This window comes from Coenobita brevimanus, chromosome 58 (assembly GCF_032717465.1).
Source record: "Coenobita brevimanus isolate Jiangsu-jjx chromosome 58, ASM3271746v2, whole genome shotgun sequence".
In the NCBI taxonomy this organism is placed as follows: domain Eukaryota; kingdom Metazoa; phylum Arthropoda; class Malacostraca; order Decapoda; family Coenobitidae; genus Coenobita; species Coenobita brevimanus.
This window is the reverse complement of record NC_137011.1, coordinates 19703931-19714131: the sequence shown is the minus strand read 5'-3', so window position 1 is coordinate 19714131 and position 10201 is coordinate 19703931.

The window sequence follows — 10201 nt, the reverse complement described above, 5'->3', positions numbered from 1 at the left end:
TCCCAGCCATTCCCCGGCCAATTATACTTGCATTACTTTCATTCTGTATCCTCAACAATTCCTTGAAGTGTTCTCTCCATCTGCTCACCTTTTCTCCCTTCTCCACTAGTAATTATACCATTTTTATCTTTTACTTCCCGACTACCTTCTCTTCCACCTTGTCTAACTCTCTTTACCTCTTTCCAGAAAATTTTCTTACATTCACTCCACTTTACACTCAAATTCCTTTCAAATTCCTCATCCACTCTCTTCTTACTGTCTCTTACTAATCTTTTCACCTCTCTCTTCCTATCTACATATAACTCTCTTTTACGTTTCTCAACTTCTTCCATGCCCCTGTTTCTTATTTAGTCACTATATGCTTTCTTCTTTTGTGCCACAGCCTCTCTCACCTGTTCAGTCCACCTTGCTGTTCCCTGCATGCCCTTTCGTCTTCTCTTCACCCCACACACCATCTGATATGCTGCACAAATTTCTTCTGTGAATATCTTACACACATCATCCACGTCCCCCATCTGCTCCAATCTATATTTAGCCAATCGCTCCTCCACTTCCCTCTTATATTTTGCCTTTCTTCCATCCTCTTGTAACTTTTCTACCCTCCTTGTAAGAACTACTTCCTCCTATCCTTCCCTTCTTCTATTTCTCCATTTTGTTTGGACTTTGATTCTGACCACCACCAACTGGTGGTCCGAAAGTTCACTCCCCCAACCTCTATATACTCATTGCCTTCCGTTCATTCATTTCACCATCCACCCTTCTCATCACTTACCATGTATACCTGTGGATCAATTTGTGCCTGAAGAGTGTATTAGCTATCACCAAGCCTCTCCTGGAACAAATGTCCACTAAAGTACTGCCATTCTCATCCATCTCTGCAGGCACACCCCACTCACCAACTACTCCATCCACCTGCACATTCCCTACTTTACCATTCATATCTCCAGTCAAATACACCCTCTCATTCCTTTGAAACTTTTCCAAGCACGCTTCCACATTTGTCCAGAACTTTTCTCTCATTCTGCTTACACGATCTTGCATTGGCGCGTATGCACACATAAATGCCCACATTTGTAGTCCAACTTTCACTCTTACCCACGCATTCCTTGAGCCAACTGATCCATACTCTCTTATGTTTTTCTTCCATACATTCTCCTTTGGCCTTTTATATACTGTACATATGCTCCTGCATATATATCCAATCCATACTCGCACTCTCTCACTCTCTCACCTCATCCTTTAGTTTCAATCAATATTATTATTATTTTGATTATTTCTATTATCATTATTATTATTATTATTATTATTATTATTATTACACTTTACTTGAAGTTGCTCTGGTTATTAAATTTCTTTGACAATTATGAAGCCAGTCAAGATATAGTTGTAATTTAGAGTGATATGAATTAAAACTAAGATTTTGTTATAATACTTACACATAACATTTTACAGCTACGATGTAAGTGCTGTATACGGAGACAGGACTTAAATTATTTCCCCTAGATGAATAATCAAAGTAAGGTGCCTTTAGTTATTGTTCTTAAACAGTAGGATTTGTCATAGTCCTGTACAAGACTTAAACAGGAATTTTGATTGCTGTTTTTTTTTTTTTTTTTCATATACAAGCTACTTTAAATTGCTCATCACGAGCAGTCACACATAGCATAACTATCACCATAACTTAGATATGGGTAGTGTTGCTAAGTGGTGGTGGTGGGAGCGTGTGGTGCTGGGGGTGTGGATGCTAATGATGTTGGTGTTGATGCGGAGCTACGCCAGCAACCTCATCACTCTCTTGGCCATCAGGAACATACCGCAGCGCATCCAGGTGCTTCAAGACATAATTGATAACTCATTTACCCTCCTTATCAATGAAGGCACATCTGACGAAGAAGCATTTAGGGTAATATATTAGTTTACTATACTTACTTCAGGTGGGGCTGGGTGTGCTTATTTGATTACTTTAATTTCTTGCCAAATTCAGTCGATTTTTCTTAGCTCGGGATTGACTTTTCTGAATAAAGATGGTAGATAACTATTTTTTTCCTTTTTGCCTTTAAGGGACTCCCTTATCTTAAAACTCGTCTGATAAAATAGGTAGAAGCTAAACTGATTTATATTTCGAGGTGAAAGAATGCAAATGTTGACTTATACAGTAGTCCTAACCATATGAGAGTTACAATCCCATTCAGCTTCTCAGTGTTATTCAGACTGTGGCAGCTGATGTTATGGATGATGGGAATTTAAACTCATCCCTCTGCTTGCCTCCCATCCATTTTACCCTATGAGTTAACCAATTTACCATTCTTTGCAAATGTTTTACTCATAGTTAGAATGCCGAATGTGGTGTTATGGAGATATCTGGGACCTGAGGAACAAGAGACTACTCACAATGGTCATCAGTCACGAGCTGACCATGATTAAGGAGTTCAAGTGTGAATTTATAGTACATGGGCTACGTACTTTCAATGATATTACGTAACTGCTGATCCACTGACAAAGGCGGGAATATGAAGAACATAAACGCTTTCCTGTATTTCTCTCCCACATACCAATAAATAGTATGACCCTCTCTACCTATCAATGTACCATTCATTACCTTGCCCAGAAGGAGTCCGGCTAGGTGTTGTTTTTGGCAGCTTTTCTCTCTCTCTCTCTCTCTCTGTTTGTTTGCAACATTACGGAAAAAACGGAGGAATGAAATTACATGAAATCTTCAGGATAAGTAGGCGTTGTTCCCAAAAGAAACTGATGGCATTTTGGATGTAATCGAGTGACCTTTAAGGGTTAAAATCAAGGTCAAGGATTTTCAGAGGGTTATAACTTGAAAACGGTTGAAGATAGAGATATTTACTATTATGAACGTACAGAAACTCGTAATATGGGCTTTCATTAGGCTCTAAGACTTTTGAACTTGAATGAACTTGAAGGGTCCAACTCAAGGTTATGGGTATTTAGGGGGCTATAACTCAAAACTGGTTGAAGATATATTTACCACTGTCAACATATGGGAAATCCCATATGGGTTTTTAATTGGTACCTTGACCTTTGATCCTAAGTGACCTTGAAAGGTCAGTCTCAAGGTCACGAGTATTCAAGGGGTTATAACTTGAAACTCTTTCAAGATAGAGATATTTACTATTACCAAGGTGTATGAAGTCTCATATGTGCTTTCATTGGCTGCATAACATTTGACCTTGAGTGACCTTGAAAGGTCAAACAGAGGATCATGGATTTTCAGAGGGCATAACTCAAAAACATTTGCACCATTACCTTCGACTTTAATAACTGTGCACTGACACTAAATAGCGGAAACAAGTCAGTATTTAACAGCAATAAAATTACTACTGTCAGGCGAGGTTTGTTGTGCCTGGCACGACTTGTTTCTATCTTTTTACTTGTGGCCAGATAGGGATGAGGAAATCTAGGGCCTTAATTGACTGCTTGACCACTTCACGACTATAAGGATCTCCCTAGCTGAACAAACGGGTACAACAGCAGCAGAAAAAATATTTAACCCGCCGCGTGCCAGTGTCGTTTTAAAACGGTCTGACATAATCCCATGGCCAATGCCAGTGCCGTTTTAAAACGGTTTAAAATAAAAAACTTCACTGTGACCGCATTTTTCAAGATTCGTGAGTAAATATTGGCAGGCATGTATGGTAACTGTTCCTCTACCATCGCCCAGGCTGTCAAGCCCATACACTCACTCGCTTCCCCCCCTCACGCCCGTTCTGCCTCACTCTGCCTGTGTGCCTCACCCAGAGCTGTACATAGTGAAGGCATTTTGTAAATATTGTCATGTAAATGTAAGTTGTAAGTATTTTCTTGTAAGTGTAAGGACTATATAGTGAAGTCAAGTTGTAAATACCTTCTTGTAAGTGCCAGGACTGTACATAATGAAGTCATGTTGTACCTATCTTCAAGTAAGTGTAAGATAATGCATTCACAGTGAGAAAGACACGCAAATTGTGATAGATGCTGAAGTAATAAGTAATCAGAATAGTGTACTGAACATTGCTATATCTTCCCAGCATAAATACCTGAGTATACCATACATAGAAAACTGCTTTCTCTCACGTACGTGGTGAGTATGAGAAAGCGGCAATACCTGTACACGAGTATGCAGGACTCAGTAAAACTCATTTCTGAGCCTCGGTGAGCATTTTAATTGCAAAAATCGTTTTTTCCACATCAAAATCTATCATTTTAGCCAAAAAAAAAAAAAAAGGTCAAAAAATGGCCAGCACTGGGGCGACCCACAGGGCTTAAAATAGCCAGCATGCGGTGGGTTAAAAATTGTTATCGGATGAAATAAGGTACTGATTCTCATGCAGGCGATGGATATGGATCTAAAACTTCTTTTTTCTCGTTCTAGACAGCAGAAGGTGGTGTTATGGAGGAGATCTGGGGCCTTAGGAACAAGGGCCGCCTTACTCTGATAGGCAGTCAGGAGCTAAACAAAGTGCCAGCATTAGTAAAGCGAGGCAACACTGCACACGTCACTCTGGATATCCTCTCCAGGATGAGCATGGCTAAGGACTTCTCAACAACAGGTACTACAATGATGAATTTTCCATTAAGTTTCTATTGTGTCCATTTAATTTTCCATTAAATCCATAGTCTCCACATGATTAATTCTACAAAAAACTGAACACGTCATACTGGGTATTCTCCCCAGGATGAGGAAGACACGAATTTTAAACGAGAGGTATCATATTATTACGTCTCAGCTGAAACTGAGTGTCCATTTCATTATTATCACCTCATGACAATATAATTCGACTTGGGACTGACTTTTCTCATTAACCCCTTAACCGCGGGTATTGTTTTGATCTGACTGTCCTCTCCCGCGGGGGTTTCAGCCAAATGTAAACAAACCTTTAAACCTTAATAACTCTGCACAGAATAAAGCTAGAGAAAAAAATAAGGTACCATTAGAAAGTACTAACCTTCAGCTTTCCATTGATGTAGGTTTCATGACTTTGTTGACTTTCACAGGACGGGCAGAGCCGTTAGAAGTGAGGGGTGTAAAATCACTATTTTATGCCCCACACACCAGTACCAAATGCCAACCACTCTCTGATAATAGTAATATAAACATATATGAACACTGTACATACGATAAACACCCACTCTGTGTTCACTGAGGTAGGTAAAAGGCACTTCACTGCGGCTGCGCCCGCACTTCACTGCGGCGTCACCCGCTCACTGACGTTTCAGGCGATCTTTTCATTATTTCTAACTTCTAATATTATTTTACATATAATCTGGGCAATATACATTATATTTACACTCCACTTATTACTATATTGCGTCACTGTCGCATCACAGAATTACACAAGTGCCGCAGAATTACACAAGTGCCGCAGATTCTCTTATTACAATATCACTTATTATACTGGCCAATATTTACATTTTTTTCTAGGCAAAATATCCCTTATTACTACATTATCCATTATACAATTATTGGTAAAGCACGTCACTGTCGCATCACTGTATATCACTGTCACTTTCAGTATTTTTCTCAGAGAGTGGTACTCGGCAAAGCACGGAGTCACACAGAGAGCGACTTGGCATTCCTGGCACTGGTGTGTGCTCATTTTTCTCATCCGAGGCCTCCGTGTGGTGTTATGACATACTCTGCAGCGGCCCTGTGACAACCTGCCGCCTGCGGTAAGAGGCAATTTCACAAGCTGGTGCCGGCTCATGTAATTGCGGCACTCAAGACGGTCAGGTTGTGTGTCAGAGTGTCGCCTTGGGATCAATGCCGTCACCTGACCAAATCGTGCAAGCAGCTGCTGCACGACAGTCTTGGAGAACTGTCTCAGGGATGGTTGCCTTATGCCCCCGACTTGTGTCTTGTAGAGGATGAAGGCGTTGAGCATGCACATATCAAGCATGTGCAGGCAAGCCTTCCTGTACCATCGGGTGTTTCTCCTGAGACAGTCTATTTCGCCAATCATCATATCAGACTTATCAACAAGTCTCATGTTGTGTAATCAATGACGGCATCAGGCTTCATGATTGGCTCTCCCGTCCTGTAGCTGACCTTCCCAGTTCTCTGCAATTCCCCCTTGTGGATGGTGCTGATCATATTCACGACCTTCTTGTCATGCCACCTGATAGCCAGAAGCTTGTCTGACTTCTTCAGGTGCACATCTTCCTTGGATGAGGATGATGCTTCTGGGAAACTTGGCCACTCTTTCCTGTAGCTCCATACAGTGCTAACAGTGCCAATGCCGTGTTCAGCCAGGTATTTGGAGAGTTTCGGTGTTGTGTAGTAATTGTCTGTGTACAGCACATGATTCCCACCAAAATACCTCTCCATCAGCACTTTTACTACGGAGCCAGAGAAGCCAAGGGGGTCTTTCCTGTTCACGTCCATTGTACTTGCAGAGTAGATGACGAAATCAAGGATATACCCCGTCTCACAGTCACACAGCACAAAGAACTTTATCCCAAAGTGGTGGCGTTTGCTGGGGATGTACTGCATGAATTTGAGACGTCCTCTGAACAATACCAGGGATTCGTCTATGACGACTTTCTGCATAGGATGGAAAAATCGCATAAATCGATCCCTAATCCTGTTGAGAAAATCCCTCACTTTCCACAAAGGGTCAGTTTGGGACGGGTTTCCATTGTCAGCGAAGTGCAGGTATCCTAGCAGCTGTCGGAACCGATCCCGTGACATATACTTCCCGAATATTGGGATAGAAGTAATGTCATCCACGAGCCAGTACTCCTCCAACTCATGTCTCTTGATTTGGGGCATCAAAAACATCAGTGCAAAGAACACATACAGCTCTCTGATCCCGACAGGCAACCACGACACTTGCTTTGGTGAGCCAATAGGTCCCAGCCCTTCTGCTGCACACTGAGCTGCATACCTATTGGTCTCATCGCTGACTTGCTGCACTATTTCGTCATCCATGAAGGCCAGGAAGTAGTCCACAAAATCATCTCCTGCATTGCATGGAAAGGCAGGCTGTATTCCAGCATTTGTCATATCAAATGGCGGATTGTGTGGCTGAAAATCTGCACCGTCAGACCAAACAAATGCATCAACTTTCCCTGTGCGTGGTTCAGTGGAAGTAGCAGGTCGCATTGCACTCGTTTCCCCATGAGAAGGAGCTGAGGTGGAGGCAATGGGTGAGGCAATGGGTGAGGCAGGAGGTGAGGCAGGAGGCGAGTGGGAGGGGGGTGAGGCAGGAGGCGAGCGGGAGGGGGGTGAGTGCAGGGGTGGTGAGGGGGGGTGGCGAGGGTGAGGGAGCTGAGCGGGGGGCAGGCGGGGGGGTTACTGACCTGGTGCGTGGTGAAACTTGACCCTTTCTTCCCCGCTTATCACCTCGCTTATCGTCCAGCTTTGCCCTCCAACTGCCACGCATCCCCTTTGTTCTAGCCCGGCCTGCCCTGCCTGCACGGCCTGCCTTCCCTCACTTTGCAGGCTCTGGGAATTTATATTCCTCAGATGATGTAGACTGAGGAGATGGCACGGCAGAAGATGAAGATGATGTGAGGGCAATAGGGCTAGGGGAACGGGAAAGTGATGGGAAATGCTTACTAGGGGCTGGTGTAGGAGTCGTAAGTCTGCGCTTCACTCCCTTCCCACGTGCAATACCAATTTTCCCCATAGGCGCCTTCCCTTTCCCAGAGTAAGTTGGGGGTGGTGGGGGGGAAACTACACGATCACTTTCATCACTGTCACTCAATGGTAAAGGGTTCACCACCAATCACAGCAAAATCGTCACTACTTGCTGCAAGTGTATCACTCTCACTGCCACAATCCAGAGTAGTACTTACAGTTTTGTCCAGCTCTGTTCTAATTTCTGGAGTGATCAACCCCTTCTGCCTCGCCGTCGGCAGTTCCTTCACTGGTGTAGAGGTCGAAGGCACACTAGCACTGATCACTTGCGAGGAGGAAGCGAGCGACGATGAGTCGGGACGGAGCGCCATTCTCACGCACAGAGCTGGACAGATACTGACTGATGCGGGTCGGGCAGGGGTGGGGGGGGGCCCCCTCGGGGTTGGAGGAGGGAGGTGTGGGATGGCTGGCGTGAAAGAACTTGACAGCTACTCTTGCGTGAGACAGTTTGTGCACAGGAAAAACGCGCGGTGTTCAAAATATTCACAATCATTCCAGAATGACACCCGCGGTTTGGTCCAGTTTTGTCAATGTCATTCTGGAATGACACCCGCGGTTAAAGGGTTAAAGGGTTTAGATACAGCTATAATAAACCGATTGAGTATGGGAGGCCATTCCTAGTTTACTAGCAACAAGAGGAGAAGACTTTACCTGGATTCAACTTCCACCCATTCATTATTTAAGCCTTTGTTGTCCCAACAGAAACTTATAGGCCAAGAGACCAGAGCTAATCTACTTAGTTCTGGCAGTTTATGCGAGGTGAGCGGTCACTTGACCTCAGTGTTTGAAAATGGGGAGTTAGGGGGTTGACCCCCCCTCATACGAGTATACACTGAAGACCCATGGAAATACTCTAAGCAAGAAGACCCACTGTGAATGAAAAGAGATCCCAGCAGATAAGGTGTGTGCATTAATTTGACGAGAATTAATTTTTTTATAAATATGATTTTTCAGAAAGTGAATAAAAGTATAACCCTTACTATTTTCAAGGTTAGGAGTCTTAGCGACTCACTTGAAACCTCTTAACAATGTTTATCACATTTTGAAGATGGCTCAATTTGCTAAACTCATAATATGTCCCCAGACTTATTTCAGGAGGATTGTTACCCACTCTAGCTTCTTTCTATGGTATAGTTTTATGGCATCATTTGAGATGTGCCAAACTGATTAAAGATTTTTTTTTTTTTTCATTTTAAAGAAAACTGAGAAAAATGCTTCCTAAGAGCTGGCAATAGAGGGTAGATTTTGAAGATGGCACACACCATATATATTCAGTAAGAAAAAAAAAAGCCTGTGCTATTGAGAATGATGCATCCTGAATCTTTCAATCATTCTCTGGTATCCATTATCACAGCATATGACCATACATTGGCTCGATTTATACGGTATTTATCAGAGGGGTTTACAGCACCTACTTGTAAAAAGATCGTATCTCTCCCTTCAATTTCCCCCAACCTCCTTCTTTGAGGGCCGCCACTCCTGAAGGTTATGACCCTCATCCCCTGCCTACAAATACGTTGGTCAATTTCGAACTCTGGTCGACCTTAAGGTACAATATGTGAGCAAATCAACATCCAGTTGGACGCATGTTAAGGAAGTTAAATCAGCAACAACAATAACCAGCAAGTAGTTTAACACAACGAGAGCAATTTATGTAACTACTATTGTCATCTCCATTTTGTGTCTCATCAGTGTAATGGGTGATTTGGAATCCAACAAGATAAAGGACGTTTTTGATAACCACACTCACCCCTGCAATAGGAAAGATGTAATTATTTACGGGGGAGGTGAAGGGGCGAATCCTGGGGATCCTACCATCTAGAAATTCTGATCCGGGTGAAGATCTATTACTGTGCAAATGTTTGTATGCCTGCTGAACACTATGGCGTTTTTCCCAAGGGGGCAGTCTGCCCGTGAGGAGGATGCCTATTTAGAGTGCAATCCTTTCTAAAACATGGCCAGGGTGAACGTCTACCTGTATGAAAAATTTCGTATCACTAGACTAAAAACAAGAATGTGACCAAGACACCTGAGAGTTGCTCCCTCCACTCTTCCATGTGGGATAGGTTTGGGAGCAATCAACCTGCCTTAAAAACGTGGCCTCAGTAAAGATCTGCCATTATGGAAAATCTCATGTTCTTAGGTAAATAACCATGACATTGTCCACCCTGGGGCAGCCCCCACCTTTCCCTGCCTATAACGTGGCTGGGGTAAACATCTACCAATAATCAAAATTTCGCATTCCTAGGTTAAAAATTATGGCTGTGCATAATGGCTTTGTCTGGACCATGGGGACCGTCCCCTTCCCTGTGAGAAGCGACCCTTGGTGGTTACAAGTTTTCCAAAACACGGCCAGCATGAACATATATCAATGTGCAAAGTTTCACACTCTTCAAATGAAAACTCTGACTATACATAACGACTCTAACCAAAACTGCCCCTGCACTTTGGACAGTCCTTGGGGGTCCCACCATATATCCTAGCCAAAAGAAAAAAAAAATGTTCTTAGGTAAAAGAAAGAGAGAGAAAAAAAAACAAACTGTTTTTAATGGCTTT